The 24,550-nt window shown below is 38.7% G+C and overlaps 1 long non-coding RNA gene across 1 annotated transcript in view; it reads left to right on the top strand.

Moving 5' to 3' along the window:
- Positions 1-24,550, top strand: part of LOC123610840 — a 33,834-nt gene that overhangs the window by 5,152 nt on the left and 4,132 nt on the right. Inside the window, exons 3-5 of the long non-coding RNA XR_006718312.1 lie at positions 15,640-15,805; positions 20,583-20,639; positions 23,443-23,856. This is a non-coding gene — a long non-coding RNA (uncharacterized LOC123610840). The remainder of the gene's footprint in view (positions 1-15,639; positions 15,806-20,582; positions 20,640-23,442; positions 23,857-24,550) is intronic.

Raw genomic sequence — 24,550 nt, 5'->3', positions numbered from 1 at the left:
TATTTGTGGAGCTAGACAAAATGTCATCTGATAGCTAAGATAGGGGTGGGGAAAAAAGCAAAAGCTTCATTTTTCTACATGATAACAATTGTTCCATCTCCCACTGCCAATCATTTAATCTCTTCTCTTTAGCTATGGCCAACAGCTTGCAGGTCTTACTTATTTATCTTTGTTTCCCTCAAAGTGCCCAGCTCAAAGATTTCACACTATTCTCTTACGTATTTGCTACATTGAATAGCAAGTATACTTTGAGAGAAGGGATTTTCCCTATGATTTCATCTACAGTGAATACTCCAAAAGAGCTTGCATGGTTTTCACTCGAGTGGGGTTGGTGTTCCATCCTACCAGACCCATTCAGTTTCTGAAACTCTTTGTGAACTGTATGTGTAAGTACATTTGCAACAGCAGTATTGAAAGATAGGCCTCAGGTCTTTTGGTGTTATGAGATAAAGCTGCCTGATAATTGCCATCTTGTTTGGAAACGGCAAAGGATGGGTTTCAGGATGATTAGCAAGCTGTAATCTCATTAACCTGCCCTTGAAATCAGTTTTACTACAAGCTGCAAGATGGATTTCCTGTGGGAAACCACCACCCTGCCCCTCGCCCTCCTCTTGCCACCACTGAGTCTTGACTGGCATCATTTCCAAGAAAGCTCAACAGAGTTAGCAAACAACAACACTAATGATGATGATTTTTAAGCATCTACATTTCTAGACAAAAAGAGGAGAGAAGGAAGGAGCATATAAGTGTTATGTGTACAGTTACTATTCATTTAGTCTTATTGAAGTGCTTTGCATACATTGGTACAAACTCTTTCCACTTTAGCCTGTTCTCACTATAGAAAGACTTAAATTTTTAAAAAGGCTCTTTTGCCTATTTTCATTTAAATACTTGAGAGCCACCCCTTGCTAATTGTTCTAGGAAATATTCACACACGTTGTTCCTGTTTGTCATCATTCTTCTGTCAGTGAAGACTTTTATTAGAAATATCAAAACACATTGCTAGCAATCAATAATTCTACAATAAGCTCAATATTGTCCCATTATTAATAAAAGCAAAACTATTTGCGTGAAAGAGATCACAGCATAGGGATATCACTTTGCTCATAATCCATGTCCTCATTTGATATCAAAAAGTTGCCAGATTGAAGCACTTAGAACCATCCAGACAATATAAAAGGCTAACAAATCATTTGGAGAATTGTGGCTAAGGGTAAATATTGGCATTTCACAGCTGTTTTAGAACGTATTTTCCACGTATTTGAACAACACTGAATTAATTATGTCCAAAAGAAAAATGAGAAAATAGTTTTAGGTAAGCAAATGTAGATAAACTTTTTAAAATTAAACAGCTGTATTAATAGCTCAATGTCAGCTGAGCTATCACGTGGTTAGAGGAAATCAATACTGTTTCTCCCTTACAGGTGAACGTACAAACTCATTGTCTAACAAAACCCTGTGAGGCAAAGTCTCCAACTTATTTAGTGACTCTATTAGTATAAAAAGAACCTGGATTTGTAGGAAAGGATAAATATTATAGAAGTTGTATATAAAGGCCTTTAAATTGTATTGTGTAAACTTCTTAGGCAGAGACTATTTCTCTTGTATTTTTGTGGTTCTCCATAATGCCTGAAACAGTTCCATTAACATGGGAGCTGCCCAGTGTTCATTTGCTAACAGAATGGATTTAGTGCTAAATCAAAGTACTAAACCTAGACCATCCTAAATTATACAGTGACTTATTGTCTTACATTTAAATGTTATAATGGACTTCATTTTGTTACCTACTTTTGAATTTTATCTTTCCTGAAATTCAGATGTATAGAAATGGGTAAATTAGTATCAGTTCTTGGTGAACAATAAGCAGATTTTATGGAAGACTGGTTTTTGAATTATATATATATTTAGCACAACAAACTAGAGAGATGCTGTGATCTTTTTTTAAAAATATTTTCTCTAATGTTTATTTATTTTTGAGAGAGAGAGAGAGAGAGAGCGAGCACGAGCGAGCGAGCATGAGCGGGAGAGGGGCAGAGAGAGACAGAGGAAGCTGACTCCAGGCTCTGAGCTGTCAGCACAGAGCCTGACATAGAGCTGTAAGATCATGACCTGAGCCAAAGTCAACCAACTTAGCCACCTAGGCGCCCTGAGATGCTGTGATCTTTAAGATGCACATTTTAGAGCAACTCCTTTTTTTTTTTTTTGATTCAAGAGTATTTTATTTTTAACTTTAATTTTTCATTTAACTCTTTTGCCTTATTTCTCACTCAAATAATTTATTATACGCCTATTTTTTGTAAACTTAATTTTTGAAAACTTTTAGATTTATGGAAGTATGACAAAAATAGCACAGAGACTTTTCACATGCCTCACACCCAGATTCCCCTATAGTCCTACATTACATTGGTACCTTTGTCACAATTATAAGTGCCTTCATGGTGTATCTTTCTCCAACTCTTACCCTGATCTATTGGTGTCTTTATATTTAAAATGATTTCTCCTAGACCACATATAGTTGGGTATTGCTTCTTAGTCTACCCTGACAGTCTCTGTCTTTTTGTGAGTGCCTTTAAACCATTCACTTTTAAAGTGATTATTGAGATATACGGATTAATATCAGCCAATTTTGGAGCTGTTTCCTATTGATTGCCAGAGATTTCTATTTCTGCCTTCAGTGCTTCAAACTGAATGTTTTGTAAGTATTTTCAATTTCACTCCTCTCTTAGCATGCCAGTTATACTTTTTAAAAATAAAAGTATTGTTTACCCTGGAGTTTGTAATATACATTTTTAACTAAATCTGCCTTTATTTTTTTTCAATATATGAAATTTATTGTCAAATTGGTTTCCATACAACACCCAGTGCTCATCCCAAAAGGTGCCCTCCTCAATACCCATCACCCACCCTCCCTTCCCTCCCACCCCCATCAATCCTCAGTTTGTTCTCAGTTTAAATCTGCCTTTAAAAGAACTATTCCACTTCATGTGTAGTGCAGGAAACTTAGAACAAGAATGTTCCCAGTTCCCCTTTCTCACCCCTTGTGACATTACTGTCATCCATTTATTTCCCCATAGTGTTATAAATACCCAATACATTATTACTATCATTTGTTCTAAATACTTATGTTTTAGATCAATTAAGAATAAAAAATATTTTGGGCACTGGGTGGCTCAGTAAGTCAAGCATCCAACTCTTGATTTAACAGCTCAAGTCATCGTCTCACAGTTTGTAGAATAGAGCCCCCATATCAGGCTCTGCACTGACAACAACATGGAGCCTACTTGGGATTCTCTCTCTTTCTCTCTTTGCCCCCCTCTCTCTCAAAATAAATAAACATTTAAAAAAAGAATAAAAATATACTGTATTTTACCTTGGACTACCACTCTTGTGTCTGGGCTGTCCACTCTTCACACACTCACATACACTTATTGTCCTCCTCACCAGTCTTTTTGAGCAGGAGTAAAAATGAGTGGCTTCTGATGTAGGTGAATTAAATAACACTTTTTCTCAGCCCACATGATTCAACCAAAAATGATAAGGAGACATATTTATTTAAGAGTAAAGATAAAGTATAACCAACTACCTTCCCTCCCATTTTCCCACCTCTCCTCTCATGGTAGAATGGTTTCATTGTTTCCTTTAGGAGAACATACAATTCACTGGGCATCCAGGAAATGTTTTTTATTCCTTCCCTAAAACTCTTCCTTTCTTTATGTAAATCCAAGTTTCTGATCCATATGGTTTTCCTTCTGCCTGGAAAAAAGTCTTTTCACATTCCTTGCACAGTAGGTCTGCTAGTGATGAATTTACCACATATTTATTTGTCTGAGAAAGTCTTCATTTCTCCTTCACTTTTAAAGTATAATTTCACCACATATAGAATTCCAGGTTGAAGGCTTTTTTTTCAACACTTTCAGTATTTCCTCTGGCTTGCCTGTTTTCTGACAAGTCTACTGTCATTCTCATCTTTGTTCTTCCATAGGTAAGGTGGGTTTTTGTTTGCTTTCTTCCTCCCGGCTGCTTTTAAGATTTTCAGGTTGGGGGTACCTGGGTGCTCAGTCGGTTGAGTGACCGACTTCAGCTCAGGTCATGATCTCACGGTTTGTGAGTTCGAGCCCCACGTCGGGCTCTGTGCTGACAGCTCAGAGCCTGGAGCCTGCTTTGGATTCTGTGTCTCCCTCTCTCTCTGTCCCTCCTCCACTCATGCTCTGTCTCTCTCTGTCTCAAATAAACACTAAAAAAAAAAAATTAAAAAAAAAAGATTTTCAAGTTGTCTTTGGTTCTCTGCAGTCTGACTACCATATAGCTAGGTGTAGTTCTTGATATTTATCATGCTTTGTGTTCTCTGGGCTTCCTGAATTTGTGACTTGGCGTCTGTCATTAATTTTGGAAAATTCTCCATAACGTTATTTCAAATATTCGATTCCCTCTTCTCTTTCTTCTTGTCTTACAGTTCTTTAACATTCTGTTTCATTTTCTTCCATATTCTCTTTACATACATTTCATCTTGGGAATTTTCTAGTAACCTGTCTTCAGGCGCACCGATTGTTTATTCAGCTATGTCAAGTTTTTATAGCATTTTCTGTTGATTCTTAGAATTTCCATCCTCTGCTTAAATTATCCATCCATCTGTTCTTGCATGTTGTCTACATTTTCCATTAAAACCTTTAACGTATTCACCATAATTATTTTATAATTTTCTAATAATTCCAACATCTTTGTCATATTTGAATCTGGTCCTGATGATTTGTCTTTTTAGGCTGTTTTTTTTTTCCCTTGGCTTTTGTCATGTCTTTTTGAAAGCCAGATGTATTGTATTGGGAAATAGAAACTCAGCTAAATAAGCCTTCAATGTGAGGATTTATGTGAACTCGACTAGGAGTTGGGCGTTATTTAATGTTTTCTGTAGCTGACAGAGCATCCGATTTCTCTAGTGTCCCCACTTTCTGTCTCCCATGTTGACTCCAGCTTCCCTAAGTACTCTACTTCCAATGGAATCTGCATCTCCTAGGTCTTTCAGCTGTAATCTACTGCCGTTCTTTTGGAGCCCTGTTGGTGTGGTGGTAAGGTGTTGGTGAGGGGCATTTTATAACCCTCCAATTAAGTCTCAGCCTTTCAGTGAGCTGCATCTCTGGCTTGTGACTTTCACAAGTGATTCTTCTTGTATAGCTCTCCCCACCCAAGCCCCTGCCACCTTCCTTAGGTGAGGCAGGGGGGCTAGATGGGACTGGAGTGAGAGGAATGTCTTTCTGCCAGAGTTCTGGAACCGGTTCTGCTAAAGGTTTTTGTTTTGTTTTGTTTTTTGGTTTGTCCCCATGAAAAGTAGACTTTTGTTAGGAGGAAGATTCTATACAGGTGTATTTCATGCAAATTATTCTTCTACTCTCCTTGCCAAAGCCAAAAGGGTTATCTTTCTCCGATCTTTACTATAAGAACATGTTGGGGTCCCTGGATGTAAAGTACACAAAAGTGTGTTTAGGAGTACCCACTAAAACTTAGACCATCAGGAGTTACTCGCTCTCATAGTAATCCATAGTCAACTTCTAGCAATCCATTAAAACTGCCATTTAAATATTTCTGTCACTTTATGCCATTAGTAGCCTCTACTCTAGGTAAGCAAATTTTACCGTGACGCTGGATTTACCCCTCTCCAGATTTCAGGGCAGTGTTTTGTACTGTAAACTCAGTTCACCGAGGGCTCCAAGAGAAGGTGTTGATTTTCTTGGCAGCTTGGAGTAATGACCTCCAAGCTCTTTAAATGTTGAAGCTGAAACGTGAATTTAACTTTCACTGGCTGTCTTTGGCAGATGAAAGTTTCATACTTAAATCTTAAAATATTTGTGCTGTTTTTCTTGACAATACATCAACGGCCATTGATTTAGATTTTTATCACCAGCAATAAAAAGGCCACAGAACCATTTTACATCTCATGCTGTATGTTTTACATCTACAGGGCTTCCTTTCATTTGCTGAAAATGCCTGGTTTTATGTCCTTCAGCCACAAATCTTAAATGTACAAATGGACATAAATTATATCAGATAGCTTTTTTAAATGTATGTATATATGGTTTTCTAATGTTATATTCTTTACCTTTTATTGTATAATGCATATTCAAAAGAATGTACAAAGCACACATGTACAATTTAGAGAATGATTATAAAATCATTACCCTTGTAGTGACCCACATTAAGAAATATAATATTGCTAGTTTAAAGCTTCCAATATATTGCTAAATAGCAATAGAAATAATGTTCTATTACTTGTTCATAACTTGTCTTGTTCCTAACTTTACTGGGAAAGCCTCTAGAGTTTCTCCATTAAATAAAATTATTACTAAAATTATTATTATTTGGTACTATATAAGTACCAAAGTATATGCTTTTCATCATTTTTACTATTTTGTTGAGAGTTTTTATCAGCAATGGATGTCCATCTTTTTTTTTTCCAAAGATCTTTCAATATGTTTGGAGATAGTGAAATGATTTTTCCCTCTGATCTATTAATATGGTAAATTAACAAATTCCTTAATATTGAGTGATGCTTGTATTCTGGAGATAAGTCATACTTGGTCATGATGCCTTTTTCTTTTAATATGCTGATAAATAGAATGAATTGGCCTTTTATAGAGGTAATTAAGTAAAATGAGGAATTGAGGAAAATGAGGTCATATGAATGGCCCCTAATCCAATATGACTGGTGTCTTTATGAGAAGAGATTAGGACAGAGACATACACTGAAGGGACACTATGTAAAGACAGGAAGAGGACAGCTGTTTGCAAACTAAGGGGTGGGGGGGGGGGCTCAGAAGAAATCAGCTGTGCCAACACCTTGACCTCTAGCTCCAAAAATGTGATGAAACAAATTTCTGTTGTTTAAGCCCCCCAGACTAACACGTTGTTTCAGAAGCCCTAGACACTGGTACATGACAGTGTTCACTTCAGTGCTTGTAAACAAGGTCAGGAAAATCACTGTGGGGTGATGACCAGGATTCTGAAGAACAAGGATTTCAGGCAACTGGTAACAGAAATTTGGATGTGTACATTTTTATGGAGAAGTCAATTTCCTGTGTCATATGATGGGCTAACGGAGTTGCTCATTTTTTATCCATCAATCATTCTCTTTTAATCCTTCAAAGAAGTATTTTTCAGCCAAGAAGGATGACTAATGATAGTACCATTTTTAAATCTAACCCTGTAAATGAAGCAAGAGTTCCAAATAATCCATTTTCTCTATTGTCAAAACTCTTATGTAACTGTTCAATGTTTTCCAGTTTGAATTTGTCTTGTCTTATGCCCCTATACCTTCGCAGTGCACTGAAGTTATGTATTGAAGGTTCGGCTTTGAAAAATCATCTGCTGAATAAGCTAAATTTGTGAGTGACTACTTATCCCTAAAGTGAGAAATAAATTCATGTACCTTTCCTAGTTTTACCCTTTGCCATGGTGACTTTTTAGTTCATTAATGAAGAAAAAAATACCAATTCATCCTTCAGTTTAAAAACCCCAATCATCAACTTTTCTTGGCCAAGAAAACATATATCTTTGTGAAAAAATACTTTAAAAAATTCACATGTAAGTCTTTTAAATTTATGATTTTTATACCTCTGTAGAACATAGAAAGGCAGACTTTGAGGCAAAGTATGTTGCTTCCACATTCGGGATTCTCAGTAGCCATGTGAACATCCACTTGGGGAGTTTTGCCCCTTATATATTTAACTCCAACTTTCCTCACATCTGCAAGTATGTTCCACCCAACAGCAAGCTCAATGAAACTCCTGCTGAAATTTTCATCCATTATTTTATCAAGTACGTTATAAATTAACCTGACTTCAGATGTTACTGGTATAAATGTAGTGAACAAAAACAATACAGTGACCATATCATTACTGTCTGTATTGTCAGCCAGCCGAATGGTGAAGGCTCAAGTTAAACTTTATCTCTCAGCTACTTGTTTGAATCCAGCCTTATCTATAGCACAGTGCCTTATCAGATTTATACTCTTATACAAGGTCCACCTTGCAAAGTAATCCCAAAACTGATGTTAAGGGAAAATGTCGGGCAATTTTACTCTCTTGTTTGTGCATTTTATGGTATGACTCCGCATCAAGGTTTCTTGTTTTCTTTTTAGTTTCAAAATGTAGGTATTTTAGTAATGAACAAATGATTAATTCATGAGCTTTCACATATTAATCCTTTCTTAAGGATTCTAAGGATTTTGTGTTTTGAATTACCTCCTAAGTACTCCTTGGCTCTAAATAAATGGATGATATTAATGGTATCGATAGAGGGACATTAAATGGGACTGCAGTTGTGTTCATTTAGGGGAAGTATCAAGAGTTGGGGAAGGGAGGAGTTTGGGAGGATCGAATGCAGAAAGAGAGAGACCTGAAGGGAGAAGATACTTTGGGTTAAAGATGTAGAGGAGAGAGTCACAGTGAAAGATTTTTAAAGATGCTTGCTTTGCTTTAAAATAGACTTTTCTAAAGGGTGCCTCGGTGGTTCAGTCAGTTGAGTGACTGACTCTTGATTTTGGCTCTGGTCATGATCTTGAGGTTTGTGAGATCAAACCCCGAGGTGGGCTCTGCACTGACAAGTGTGGAGCCTGCTTGGGATGCTCTCTGCCCCTCACCAACTCACACTGTCTCTGTCTCTCAAAATAAATAAATAAACTTAAAAAAAATGGCCTTTAAAAAAATAAAGTAAAATAGTCTTTGCCTCTTACATGGTCCACTGAGAGACTGATTAAATTATTAAATCTTTTAAATTACCTTTTAGTTGTCAAAGACAGACAATGTGGGCTTCAGGATTGGATCGATTTATACTGGATTGATTTTTAAATATTGCCTCAGAAGGGACCACTTCATGCTATTATTTCTTAGGGATTTTTCCATACAAGAATGGAAAATGACAAGGAACAAACTCTTCCCAAGGATATGATTTGGCTATGGCTGGTTCTTCACCAGCTTGTTTCCCTTTGACTACATCAAACTACCAACTCCTTACCATTGCATGAGGTGGTTCCATTAGACTTTGTTTCTGAAAAGCCTTCCCAGAGCAAGTTAGGAAGAATTCATCACCTGTAGGCCCTCCAAATACTTCTTAGATGAATCAATTAATTTAAATTTATACACATTTGCCTTTTGCTCTCATGCTCCCCTGTTCATTTTCTTTTTGTTTTATAGGAGTTTCTTGGTAGAATTTTTCATGAGAATTCCCATCTGTCACCACCATTATAGAATTGGGAGGTGCGTAGGTAAAGGGGGTGCTCATACCTGGGGGCTGAGTGAGACATGGAGCAGATTATGTAAACAAGTATATTGCCTGCTCACAGTGACAAGTTGCTTCTCAGAGGCCTTTCCAAAACCAGTGTGCTGAATGTGGCTAGTAAGTCTTCTGGAGACATTCCCCCAACCCTATTCCAGTTTCATAGTGACCGGGTGACAGGAAGGATCTAAGCCTAGCACCTAGACAGACAGACCACTCTCTGCTCCATTGTCTCAGGGGGCAGCAATGCTGTTGGGTCAGCTGACTCTCAGCTGCACAGGACAGCTCCCAGAAAGTGAGTGTGGGTGGGAGCACCTCAAACCACACAGGCACATGAGGTGGAGGCTGTCTGCGCCCACGCACCTGAGTGGTTGTCTGGAAGCTGTATTTTAGTCAGTAGGGGAATAACACTATGTTTTGTGGCTGGGCCTGTATTTACCCTCTCCTTGTCAACCTCACTCTTGAAATGTCTTGAACCCCCTACGTTCTCCACTCAGTTGCTTTTAACTTTGCTCTCTGATACCATTTCCTTCACAGATGGGAAGTGATAGAGCACTTCAGGTAAGTGTACTTTTTTTTTTTTTAAGTAATCTTTACACCCAACATGGGGCTTGAACTTACAACCCCGAACAAGAGTTGCATGCTCTACTGACTAAGCCAGCCAGGCACTCCCAAGTATATTTTAAGAGCAATTAAATCATCTCCATAAAATGGTTCTGCTGTGGGATCAAAGGGCTAGCCACTGAGAAGACTGTCTTCTCCCCAGTTGTGCCTCAGCTGTGTTAATGAATCTTCACAGATGAGAGAATGTTCTTATTGCTGCCCCTGCTCTACACTGATAAAGGGGGTTCTACCTTCATTGCCATACTATTCTTCAACAGTTGTTCTCTGAGCACCCATAGCCACCCTGAATTGGGGTAAATACTGGGAATACAAAGATGAGATTGCTGCTGCCTTTATAATCTATCAGAAAGCGGATGTGGAAATAATCAGTTATACCCGAAAGCACAATGAAATAAGCCCAGGACAAAGGTATATGTAAGATGTTGTGCTTAATCCTTGTGACAAGAAGATCCCACTGAGAAACTAGTATTTGAGGAAGGACTTAAAAATGAGTTGATGGAGGGGCTCCTGGGTAGCTCAGTTGGTTAAACATCCAACCCTTGATTTTTGCTCTGGGCACAATCTCATGGTTCATGAGTTCAAGCCTCACATTGGGCTCTGCATTATTGGGCTCTGCACTGTCTGAGTGCAGTGTCTGCTTGGAATTCTGTCTCTCTCCCTCTCTCTCTGCCCCTCCCCCACTTGTGTGCACTCTCTCTTTCTCAGAATAAAGAAAAATTAAGAAACTTCTAAAAAATCAAAAAATGAGGGGCACCTGGGTGGCTCAGTCAGTTAAGCCTCCAACTTCGGCTCAGGTCATGATCTCACAGTTCATGAGTTGGAACCCCACATCGGGCTCTGTGCTAAAAGCTCAGAGCCTGGAGCCTACCTCAAATTCTGCGTCTCCCTCTCTCTCTGGCCCTCCCCCTGCTCACAATATGTCTGTCTCTCAAAAACAAATAAACATTTAAAAAACATGGTATAGGGGCGCCTGGGTGGCGCAGTCGGTTAAGCGTCCGACTTCAGCCAGGTCACGATCTCGCGGTCCGTGAGTTCGAGCCCCGCATCAGGCTCTGGGCTGATGGCTCAGAGCCTGGAGCCTGTTTCCGATTCTGTGACTCCCTCTCTCTCTGCCCCTCCCCCGTTCATGCTCTGTCTCTCTCTGTCCCAAAAATAAATACACGTTGAAAAAAAAAATTAAAAAACATGGTATATTTTTATGCTAGGTTAATCACTATGTAAAACTTTCATCACTATTTTATCTTCTTGATGGATTGCATTTTTATGAATATAACTTAAATTAGCCATCTTTGTTTGGTTTAGCATTTTCGGCTTAAAATTCCACTTTGTCTAATTTATTAAATTACTTTCATTACATGAAGTAACTGAATATTTAATAATTGGACCCTAGTCTTCTGCCTGGGCCTTGAGGAATAATGTGATGAGAAGTGAGCCCAATCTTTGATCTGATCCTTGAGAGTGTTGTTCAGTGAAGACGGTTTTGTTGATTAGGAACTAGGGAAATAGAAGATGGGGAAACCTGTAAAAGTCCTGAGTCCTGGATATATACCAGAGCCAATACAATTAATGACATTCACTTCTCTTTCATGCTTCTTTGAAACCCAAACCCACTTCTCTACCTCTCCAGAAGTTAGGAGATATCAGGCCCTGTAGAGTTGAGCTGTGGGCAAGGATAAACCATTAACACTTCCTGAATGCCCGGTGAGCTGCATGTTCTCCCAAAGGAAATAATGTTCCTTCAGTGAAACCATTCTACCATGAGACCAGAGGTGGGAAAATGGAAGAGAAGGTAGTTGGTTACACTTTATCTTTGTTCTTAAATAAATATGCCTCCTTATCATTTTTGGTTAAATCACATGGGCTAAGAAGAAGTATTATTTAATTCAACTACATCAGAAGCCACTCATTTTCACTCCTGCCCAAAAGGACTTGTGAGGAAGACAATAAGATACTGACAGACTGAGTGTATGAGGAGTGGACAGCCCAGACACAAGAGTGGTACTTGAAGGGGCCCAAAATAAGAGACTGGAGACTCCACAAAGTTCACACAGAGAAAGAGGCAGTGTTAAGCATCTGCCAGGCCCAAGGAGGACAAAGCTTTCTTAGGGCAGTTCTAGATGTCAACATTCTGTACCCCTTCTCCTTTCTCTCTACCTGCACTACTACTCTGGGGGGGACGGTTAGGTATATAGCTGCTAGCAGGCAGAAGCAAAGTAGAGGAGAAGATACAGAAGCTAGAAAAAAACTATTCCCAAAGAACTGTGCTTGAAGAGCTGTATCCAGAGCTGAGGAGTCTTATCCTCCCTTGAATTTGATATCATGACAAGATCTGGATTGGGAGCTGATGGGACATGGGAATAATTATATTTTGCCCGTGAGAATGACGTGAATTGTGTCGAGATAGAAGACTGTGACAAATTGTATTTTCCAAAGATGGATATAATAAAATCTGTCTTCCTACTATCCACTTCTTCTTTGCTCTGTTTAATCAGCATGTTCTTCTGTGTTGTGACCTTGCCATTTACCATAAGTTTCCACCTTCTTGAATCTGGTTTGACCTCAGTGACTTATTTGATTATCATAGGAAGTGGTGGAAGTGATCTTATGCATGTTCAAGACTAGTCATAGGAAGCCTTGCAGCTTCCTCCTGAGCTTCTTAGAATACTTTCTCCTGTGAAACTCTATTTCTAAATCCAGCCACCATGCTGAGAAAAGGGCAAGCTCATGAAGAAGAACATGCAGTGTTGCAGTTAACAGCTCCATCTAAGCTCCCAGTCAATGGCCAGCAATGCAAGCAAGCCCTATTGAGAACCTAGCCCAGTTCAATCTTTGATGCCAACATCTGGCTGCAATTGCATGAGCAACCCCAAATGAGAGCCATGTAGCTGAACCCATACAGCATATTGAGCCATGAAAGATGATAATAAAGGTAGCTTATATTCTCTGGTAGGCCTAGTACTGACTTTGTGGCCCAACAGACAATGAAACTGTCACAAATTTAATCTGCTTTTTTCTTCCTTTTCTGAGCATACAGGTGCCAAAAATAAAAAATGTTTGTTCTTTATCTATCCCTTTCCTCCCACCTTCCTTTCTTAGAAACTTGATTTCTGCCATTCAAAGATTGTTTTAACTATCTGTGGTTTCTACTTACCTTTAGATTCTTGCTTAATTTCCCTGTTTCTAAGAATTCATTGAAGAAAGATGTTTGTTTTAATAAACTCTTCCATCATGTAGCTTTGCAAAACTCAAGAATTGAGCCCCACAAACTCACTTTTCAGTAGTATAAGTATAAAGGGAGAATACTTAGCTAAAATCTGAGTGAATCTGTCCTCATATTTTATGTCCTGAATATCAAGAATTTAGAGAAGCCTTACAGTTGAGAAATTGTAAAATTCAAAATTTTCAATATATATAAGCAATTGTTGCATGTCAGCATTGGTTTTACTGAAAAAAAAAAAAAAACAACTGAGAAAAGTGGGATGGAGATTAAAATTTTTCATTCAGCAAATATCGTAAAGGGTATTTTCCATTTTGCCTTAGACTCCCGGTCAATCCACAATCAATCATGGCTGAATCCTTGGTAAAGATTCAGTCCATTCACACAATTTCTGGTGACATTTTATAATGAGCAACACACAAGCCTAATTTGATGAGAAGGATGCTTCCCTGACAAAAATGAAATATATTGATAAATTGAACATTTCACCCACTTCTTAAAAAAATCATTTGGGCAAAGTGTTCAGTCTCATTTAGTGAGTTATGTGATGAACAAGTTATGTGCAGTTTCCCAAATGTAGGGTGAGGTTTAAACAGCAGATGGAAAAATTGAAAAAAAAAAAAAAAAAAAAAAAAGAACAACTGATTTAGGGAATGACACCAGAGACCAGGTGTAACGTCAAAGCAAGTGCTTTCATGAGGAAATACAAAAAGACTATACTGAAGTGTTCTCATGAAGACATATGAAAAAACTTGGTTCCTTAAACTTCCCAAGAAATATTCTATGAGTAGAAATTATTTAAGTTGAATTACTGCCTCCTAACCACATTCATAATGTATAATGTCCACTATTTTTTGATAGAATAACCACAAACATAAAATTTAATCAATTATAAATGATATATTTATGCATATACCATTAATCATTTGTGGATTTAATTTAATATAGAATACTGTAGTAGTTGCCTCACCCTTAATCTTACTCAAAAATCCCTTCTTTATTTTTGTAGTAAAAAGTATAGAAATTAGGTGGTTTTGAAAATCTTCTTTGAAGAGCTGCTGATTAGCATTTTTGGATAATAGAAAGCATATGAATTTTGCAACAAAATCTGGTTGGATAGATTTCTTGGGGGGGGGGGTAAATCACAGAGCTTTTTGAAACTAAGTTCCCTCATTTAAAAAATGAGAATGAGGCCTATCTACTATGAAAAATTAATTGAAGTACATAACATGCTCCAAGTTGTAAATCACCAACCCCCTTTACTCATCTGGGTTAGATGTCTGTCTCTCTGTGCCCTTTTTCAGTACCCTGCAACCAACTCATTGTATAGTATCCCACTTGTCTGATGAGTTATCAACTCATGTAACTTATGGGTAGGGGCAGTGTCTTGCCTGACATTGTGTGTTCAGTGCCTGAGCCAAACAAGACTCTCAGCTAATGAATGAATGAATGAATGAATGAAGCATTCAAGGCTGGCTCACTTTTCTCTGAATTTATGTATTGTGTATTAAACAGTACAGGTATACAGGTATTACAGAATATTTCCATCATCACAGACAGTTAGTAACCAAACCTAGTTTTGGATGAAGAAATTATTTTTTTTACAGGAACAGTGCAAGAATTACATGTTCTATTTGTTTAAATATGTTACAGTTATCTTCTGAGAATGCTGTCCACCTATCTTAATGTGATTTACTTAAATACTTCACAGTATGCAAATATTACGTGTTTATCATAAGTAATAATAAATCATCTTTGTGGTGAGAGTTAGAGAGGTTTTCTATGTTTATAAACAGTGATGTGACCAAACCAAGATCTTCTAGAACAAGTTGACTTGTAGTACAAACATAGTGGTAAATGTGACCGAGTGCTGAGGGAGCTCCAGCTGATCCAAAAACTCTATTTGTGAATAATTTTAAATCAAGAGGAAAATTGGCCTATATCCTTTTTTTTCAAAATTCTGTGATTTCGTAAATTGTTAAATGTTTTAATAACAATCCTCAAGGGGACTGTGTGATATTCAGCTGAGTGAGAGATGCAGAAATGGTGATGTCCCAGTTATGGAAAGAGATTCCAAAATATTTCGGGGGCGGGGGGAAGAGACAGACACTGAACTTTATATTCAAATGTTGTGCTAATGGTAATTCCTTTGAAGCAGTCAGAAAAGGCTTTCACACAGATGAAAGCATATGAGATCACTTGAAACTAATCTGGAATCTCTTGTAGTGTCTGAGGCTATTGCTTCCAGAGTAGGTTCTCTAACCCCCATCTCTTTTTCAGTACCTATATCTCAACACAAGACCTGCCCTGGTTGAAATTTGGAAGACAATAGTTATTTAGCATAAATAGTTCATTATTTTATTTTCTAAGATTTGAAATAGCAAAGAAAGAATGTGTATATCAGCAAATAAAACATTCTTCTAATTAGTTCCCACCTCAAGCAATGTTGTTCCCCTTTTGATATGCAGTTTGTCTGCTATTTTCACTGTTCTACTTCTGCATTCAAAATAAACTTTTATATAATTTCATTAAAGGAGGGAACCAGAAACATGGTGGAGTAGGAGGATCCTGAGCTCACCTCATCCCATGCACACACCAAGGCAACAGCTACACCTGTACAACTGACTCTGAAAATGACCTGAAGACTAGCAGAAAACACCTTCTACAGCTAGTCATAGAGAGAATGCCACATCGAAAAGGGTAGGAGGTGTGGAGATGTTGTTGGGAACCAAACCCTGGGTGTGACTAATCACAAACAGAAGGGACATTGAAAGCATAGAGGAGTGAGGGGATCATACCCCACACTGGATACCACCCAACCTAGGGACCTGCACTGGGAAGACAAGTCCCCATAAACCTGGCTCTGAAAACCAGTAGAGCTTAACTCCAGGAGCTTTCAGCAGGACTTGACTCTGGGAGAGCAGGAGGATGATAAGAAAACCGAGTTCCCGCCCTTTAAAGAGCCGGCATACCAAATAGCTAAGCCCACGACACAGCACATAAGTAGCAGTTTGAAAGGCACCTGGCGGGGCGCCTGGGTGGCGCAGTCGGTTAAGCGTCCGACTTCAGCCAGGTCACGATCTCGCGGTCCGTGAGTTCGAGCCCCGCGTCAGGCTCTGGGCTGATGGCTCAGAGCCTGGAGCCTGTTTCCGATTCTGTGTCTCCCTCTCTCTCTGTCCCTCCCCCGTTCATGCTCTGTCTCTCTCTGTCCCAAAAAAAATAAATAAACGTTGAAAAAAAAAATTAAAAAAAAAAAGAAAAGCACCTGGCATATATGTATATAGTGAGCTATTGACTAATCTTAGAATGTGTGCTGGAGGGGCAGGGATCTGCAGGAGATTTCTCCAGGAGCAAAAGTGCTGGCAGGTGCCATTTCCCCCTCCCCCAACCCAGATAGCCAAACACTAGCAGGAGCCAGCACTAACAATCTCCACCTATCTTGCTAGCATCATGCGCCCTGCCCCCACATGATGTACCCACACCACCCAACCCACCCACCTCTTCAAGCATCCCACCAAAGCAGCTCCTGTTCCACCACACCTGGCAGACATCCCTGACTGGGACCAGCACCACTCCAAAGTAACTCCTGCCCCAAGTGAAAGGGAGATAACACACACACCAATGCATCTATAGTTCCCACAGCTGGGCCTCTTAACTGGCTGTGCAGGGAGCAAGCCCTGCCCTTCAATGCACATAAAACTGTAGCACACAGGCTAATTCAGACAGCAAGGCTGACTGCTAGCCCTGCCCACCAACCTGCAACCAGCTGCAGCCACTCTTCTCAACAATGCAGAGAGAAAACCCTGCCCAGTGTGCCCACAGCAGGCAAAGCAGTTACAGCTCAGCCACAACAGGAAGACACACACAGTTCACAGAGGGAACACCCTGTAGTACCTGGCCCTGGTGACCAGGGGGATTGCACTACAGGGTACCACATGACTTCTTCTACATAAGACCATTATTTATTTTCAAGATCAGGAGACATAGCTGACTTGCCTAATACATAGAAACAAACACAGAGAGTTAGAAAAAATGAGGAGACAGAGGAATATGTTCCAAATGAAAGAACAAAACAAAATCACAGTAAAAAAGCTAAATGAAACAGAGATAAGCAATATTCCTGATAAAGGGTTCAAAGTAATGGTCATAAAAATACTCACTAAACTTGAGGAAAGAATAGATAGACTCAATGAGTACCTCAGCAAAGACATAGAAAACATAAAGAAGAGCAGCCAGAGCTGAAGAATTCAATAGCTGAAATGAAAAAACTATACTGAGAGCAAATCAACAGATTAGAAAATGTGAAAGAATGGATCAGCAATTGGAAGACAGGGTAATCAAAAGCAACCAAGCGGAACAGCAAAAAGAAAAAAAAAGAATAAAAAATGAGAATAGGTTAAGGGAACTCTGTAACATCATCAAGCACAAAACATTCACATTATAGGGATCCCAGAAGGAGAAAAGAGAGAGGGGGAAGAAACTTACTTGAAGAAATAATACTGAAAATTTCCCTAATCTGAAGAAGGAAACAGGCACACAGATCCCAGGAATCACAGAGAGCTCCTAACAAGATTAACCCAAGGAGGTCAGTACCAACACACATAATAATCAAAATGGCAAAAAATAATAATAGGGTTTTAAAATCATCAAAAGGAAACAGTTAAATGCAAGGGGAATCCCATAAGGTTGTCAGCTAATTTTTCAGGAAAAACTTCACAGGCCAGAAGAGAGTGGCAGGGTATATTCAAAGTACTGAAAAGAAAAAAAAATAAACTACAATCCAGGATATTCTATCCAGCAAGGTTGTCATTCAAAACTGAAGGAGAGATAGTTTTCCAAACAAACAGAAGTTAAAGGATTTTATTACCATGAAACGAGCCTTACAAAAAAAAAAAGTTAAAGTGAATTATTTAAGTGCAAAGAAAGGGCCAAACTAAAAGTAAGAAAATTATAAAAGGAAAAAATTCACAAATCAAATCAAACATGTAGTAAAGGTAGTAGATTAATCACTGATAAAGCCAGTGTATTTAGAATGTAAAAGTAATAAAATCAATTATATCTACAAAATTAGTCAAGAGATACACAAAATGAAAATATGTAAAATATTACATCATATACATAAAACATGGAGAAGGGAGTAAAAATTTAGTGCTTTTAGTATGTATTCAAATTTAAGTGACCATCAGCTTAATATAGACTGCTATACACATAAGATATTATGCATGAAACCAGTGGTGAGCACAAATCAAAAACCTGTAATAGATACACAAAAATAGAGAAAGAAATTCAAGTGTAACACTAAAGAAAGCCATCAAACCACAAGTGAAGAGAGCAAGTGAAGAAGAAAGGAAGAGAGAAGCCCTAGAAAAAACAACCAGAAAACAATAAATAAAATGGCAATAAGTATATACCTATCAATGATGATTTTAAATGTAAATGGACTAAATGTTCTAGTCAAAAGAAATAGGATGACTGAATGGTTAAAAAAAGAAGAGTTATCTATACACTGCCTACAAGAGACTTGCTTCAGACCTAAATACACATACAGACAAAAAGTAAAATAATGGAAAAAGATATTCCATGCAAATGGAAGCAAAAAAAAAAAAAAGCTACAGTAGCAATAATTATATCAGACAAAATAGATTTTAAAACAAAGACTATAACAAGAGACAAAGGGCACTATATAATGATAAAGAGATCAATCCAAAAAGAGGATATAACAATTGTAAATACCTATGCAACATAACAGCACCTAAATATATGCAGCAAATATTAACAGACATAAAGATAGAAATAGATCAAATATATATCAATATATTGATATTGGAATTCTTATCCAAAATAAAGAACTTATACAACTCAATACCAAAAGAAACAGTCATATAAGAACCTAAACAGACATTTTTCCAAAGAAGACATACAAGTGGCCAAAAGACACAAGCAAAGATGTTTAACATCACTCATCATCAAGGAAATACAAATCAAAACCACAATGACATACTTCCTCACACTGGTGAGAATGGATAGTATCAAAAAGATAAGAAAGAGGGGTGCCTGAGTGGCTCAATCAAGCGTCCAGCTCTTGATTTCAGCTCAGGTCATGATCTCACTGTCATGAGTTCAAGCCCCACATTGGACTCTGCACTGACAGTGTGGAGCCTGCTTGGGATTCTCTTTCCTCCTCTCTCTCTGTCCCTCCCCACTTACTCACTCTCTCTTTCTCTCTCAAAATAAATAAACTTTAAAAAATCATAAGAAATAACAGGTATTGGCAAAGATATATAGAAAAAGCAAACTGCGTACTGTTGCTGGGAATGTAAAATGGTGCGGCCACTGTGAAAAGCAGTATGTAGTTTGTTTAAAAATCGAATTCTGGGTATTTACCCAAGAAAACAAAAATGCTAATTTGAAAAGATATATGTACCCCTATGTTTATTGCAGTATCATGTATAATAGCTAAGATACTGGAGTCCACGGTTAGAAGAATGGATAAAGAAGACACAGCTATATGCGTGTATGTGTGTGTGTGTGTGTGTGTGTGTGTGTGTGTGTGTAATGGAATATGAGTCATAAAAAGGATGAGATATTACCACTTGTCAGAACGCGGATGGGCCTGGAGGGTATTATGCTAAGTGAAATGAGAGAAAGACAAGTACCATAGAATTTCACTTATATATGGAATCTAAGAAACAAAACAAATGAATACGCCAAAAAAGCAGAATCAGACCCATAGATACAGAGAACAAACTGGTCGTTGTTATAGGGGAGGGGGTTGGGGATGGGCATATGGGTTAAGGGGCGTGGAAGGTACAGACTTCCAGTGATGACATGAATAAGTCACAGGATGAAAGGTACAGCACAGGGAATATAGTCAATGATATAGTAATGATGTTATATGGTGACAGGTTGTAACTACACTTGTGGTGAACATAACATATAGAGCTGTTGAATCACTATGTTATACACTTGAAACTAATGTAACATTGTGTGTCAACTCTACTTCAGTAAAAAAAGGACCCCTTTTTAAAAAAATTTATGTTTATCTTTGAGAGAGAGACAGAGAGCGAGCTGGGAAGGGGCAGAGAGAAAGGGAGACACAGAATCCAAAGCAGGCCCCAGGCTCTGAGCTGTCAGCACAGAGCCGGACCCGGGGCTTAAACTCAGACTATAAGATCATGACCTGAGCCAAAGTTGGATGTTTAACTGAGCCACCCAGGTGCCCCAAAAAGGGCCCCTTTTAAACATCCTTTACACTTCCAAGATAGTTGTCATATTTTCCAGTACCCATTAAGAAACATTTTTCATATTTATTTATCAAAATAAATATTTATTGAGTGAATATTATTAAGGGGCCAGGATCTGGGCCACCAATAAAATAAACATATTCTTTGCCCTCATGGGGATTATAGTCTAGTTGGGGAGGAAAACATTAAACAACGATTCATAGAAATAACTGTATATTTACCATTTGTTGAAGGTTAAGATGAAAACAGAAAAATCTCCCCTGTGAAAGTGACATTTATGTGACTTGAAGGTGAGTAGAACGGAATCTGACTGGGAGGGTAAGTGCAAAGGTCCCTCCCACAGGGAGGCTTCCAAACTTATGTGGGCCTAGTTGGGGGGTGGGGTTGGGAAATAATTTGATGGAACTAGATTTTACCTGCAAAAGCAAAAGGCCTATTTGGTTATTCCTAGAGTACTCAAAAGAGCTGCAGAATCTGCCCGAGATTTCATCCAGGAATGGAGAACAAGTAGGTGCAGAAATGCAGGTTTGAAGGTCCAGGGGAAAAAGAACAGAAATTCATAATAATTTTATCCTACCAAGGCCTGCTCATTCACTAAAAGAATTAGGAAGGGATTTGTTGGTTACAGATTTGCATTTAGGAAGCATTCCCTGGGTACCATCTGGGGAATGAAGTAGAGGGAGCAAGGACACTTTCAGGGAGACCCTTGGGGGATCAAGGACCCTGGAGAAAGATGACAGAAGTCTGGAGGAGGGTTGACAGCAGGAGGGTTGAAAAGAAGTGCAAACATGTGAGATGTAAATATAAATACATAAAAACCAAAAACTGCTTATTAATTCAGTAACACTCTCAAGGGTTTGTGTTTATTATGCCAGCATCCTTCCACATTGGAAAAATAATAAAGCATTTTGTGCTATTTTGAGTCCTCTGAGCTGCAGCTGCCAAGGTGGGATTCAAAACCCTGGGATTTTTATTAGGGGGAAGGCTCGAGGAAAGGAAATAGGGAGGGCAGGCACTTGGGGGAGTTGTAACTTGCAATGCAAGTCCCACCCTGACAGTGAGGGGAGAGTTCCAGCGGCTCCCCCACCATTTAGCAGGACTCTAGTGCTGGTTACTTTATATAGCAGTTGCTCTTTTAAACTGCAGCTTTTCTTCTGTGCCTCTGGGCAGATAAATTTGCTCATGTTCTCTCAGTACTATTTCTCCCCATTGCAGCTGGCAACATTGAGTATGGGGGTTCCCTTCATTACCTTGTCTTCATCTCTCTTGCTCTTCTCTATGTGGTCTCTCTATCTTTTGTTGTGCAGAAGATGTTCAATCAGCCCTCAGTTCTTTAGGAGGAATTTCTCTATAAATAGGTGTAGATTTTGCATGTCTGTGGAGGAGGTGAGTTTAGGGACTTCCTATACCTCTATCTTGGACCAGAACACAAAAGGAGTCCTTAGAAAGAAAGAAACGAAGGAAGGAAGGAAGGAAGGAAGGAAGGAAGGAAGGAAGGAAGGAAGGAAGGAAGGAAAAGAAAAAGAAAAAGAAAAAGAAAAAGAAAGAAAAAGAAAAAGAAAAAGAAAAAGAAAAAGAAAAAGAAAAAGAAAAAGAAAAGAAAAAAGAAAAACAAAAAAGAAAAAGAAAAAAAAAAGAAATTTCTTGGAAAACCTGTGTTAGCTCCTTAAAATGATGACACCAAGACCAAGCATGGGCTTTTATATATTATTTCTCCCCCCAAAACAGGCTCGAGTGTAGGATTCATGTGAAAGATTTTGGCAACTAGAAAATCATAATATGAAATAGAAAGAGACAGCATCAGGAATGTTGGATAGAATTCTGTTTTCTCAAGTAGCGTCCTTGATTTAAACAATAACCATTCCTCAAGAAGAAAACTCAGAGAAAAGAATAGTGTGTCTTTTGTACTCTAGCAAATGTTTTGTGAAGAAAATGGAAATTGAGGACCAAGAAATGCAAACCTGAAATGAGCATTTTCCTCTGGGGTAAATTAAGTGGTCGGAGGGAAAACTCTAGATGGGATAGTCTTATTTTACCTGAGCTTACATGGTGCTTCAAGAGGAGATGGAAATCTGGATGTGAATGTGAAATATCCTACAGTTAAATGTGGATGACTAACTTCATTTTTACAAAGTATCAGGCAGACAGAGCTCTTTAGCCCAAATTTGCATCCTTTGCATTATTAGACCTTCTTCCTTTGCTCCCAATTATGCTTCTACCCCTCACTTTGTCTCAGGGTCTACTCAACTCCTGACTTCCTGGGTTCTGACTCCTGCTCTAAATGCCATGCATGCCTTTGGCCTTAATGAAAATTTTCTCCAAAAACAAAGGTTGCATTCACTTATCAGGTTTTCCAGCTCTTGATCCACATATTGCCCAGACATCTAATCCTAGCACCGGACCTCCAGGCCAGACCCCACAAAGAGCAAGTAGACAGGGCTCCACACCAACAAAAAATAACAGCCCCCAAATACGCTGGGCCCCTGCCAGATTTGTGTAAGCATAACTTATCATCTTGCTGGCGGAAGAGTGAGATAAATGAGAACTCAGAGGACCAAAAACACTAAAGCCTGTCAGGACTGAAGCAAGCTCAGACATCATGGAGCCTTGGCCCAAACTCGATGCCAAAAGGAGTGCTGGGGTTACACCCCAGATGCCTCAGAAAACTCCAGAAAGATCCAGTGGTTTAAATTCTTCCCTTAATTCTGAGCCAGAAATTCTTAATTCCAAGGTGGAAGTATAGCAGAAAGAAGGAGGAGACCTCAGAGCAGAACTAACTCCTGGACTGATTTATGGGCATAACTGCCAGGTTTGGGCATGTGACAATAGATCATCATTCTTGTATTTGCTGATGCAGCTTTGAAGCCTCATTCCCAGTTCAGGGCTCTTGGCCAGAGCTCAGTATGGAAGACACAAAATAATACTGGGGACTGATTGTAGAGGAATATGTCAGTGAGTATGACATTCATGAGGGTTATGCTTGGGGGAGACAAACTGCAAAATATCGAATATTGAAATTAGATGTTGTCAGGTTTCTTTTCACCAATCCCCACATGCTCCTGCTTAGTATTATAATAAATATCCATTACCCAGGAGGAAGAGGAGAGAGTCAGCAGCCATCACCAGACATCTGGGTTTGGAAGCAGTTTTGCTGAAGAGAACACAACCTGTGTCACTGAATCCAAACAGCATTCATTCTTGGTGGTTGCGAGCATCCTTGCATCCAGAGAAAGGAATCACTTTGCTATTTTTTATGGCTTAATTATATTATTGCATAAAACATTTTGGCTGTATAACTTTCTGGACTTCCTTGCTTTACAACCAATAATCCCGCTGAAATGTGAAATGTACCTAAAATTAACAAAGACAGTGTCTCATCCCACATCTCTGATTTCATTTAGGCTTGAAGAAGTAGTTCAACATCACACAGAGTACAAAGCACGGGAACAGAGAGACCTAGGTTTGCTCCCAGCTCTGTGCCGCAAAGTCACTCATTGGTGACCTGAAGTAAGCCACAATAGTTGTCTCAGTCTTAGACTGTGTTGTTCTTTGAATGATGCCATAGAATTAGATCATCTCCAAGGGCCCTGGTAGCTCTAACATTCTACTGCTGAACTCAGGCTGACATCTGAGACAGACTCATGAGACTTATCTTCAAGTTTTCATTCCTATAATGATATGTGGATGACTAGGGGCTGAAATATTGGGAAGATATCATGGAAACTTTCTCATATAGCCATCAGAAAAAACAGTCAACAGATTTTTGTACCATTTCTGTTTAATATTCCTTATTTCTCTGGATAAGAAATAAAGGTTTTGAGAATATCTTCAAAAATATTATGGCACTCTCCTTCTCCTCTACCCCTGAAGGTTCCACTGGGTAAGAAAGTTCTGAAAGACACGTGGGGATTTGGCCAAGCACTCCCTTCTGCAGCACTCACAGGAAGGAGGATCCAAGGATTTGCTGACATCCAGCTAGGGGTCCATTTGGAGCCATCTACAGATACTCTAGAGACATTGTGCTCTTTCAATGAGGAAAAGCCACACATATAAAAAGCCATACTCGCTACCTATTTCCTGACCCACCTCAAACCACCACAGTCTCTTCTCATCAGTCTTTCTTCCAAAACATAAACTATACTGTGACAGCCATAATGCTTCTATTTAGATTTCTGAGGCAATATTTTTAAGATCCTTGAAA

Source organism: Leopardus geoffroyi, chromosome C2 (genome assembly GCF_018350155.1).
Source record: "Leopardus geoffroyi isolate Oge1 chromosome C2, O.geoffroyi_Oge1_pat1.0, whole genome shotgun sequence".
In the NCBI taxonomy this organism is placed as follows: Eukaryota; Metazoa; Chordata; class Mammalia; order Carnivora; family Felidae; genus Leopardus; species Leopardus geoffroyi.
The sequence above is the reverse complement of the archived record's forward strand: the minus strand, read 5'-3'. Positions and strand labels throughout refer to the sequence as shown.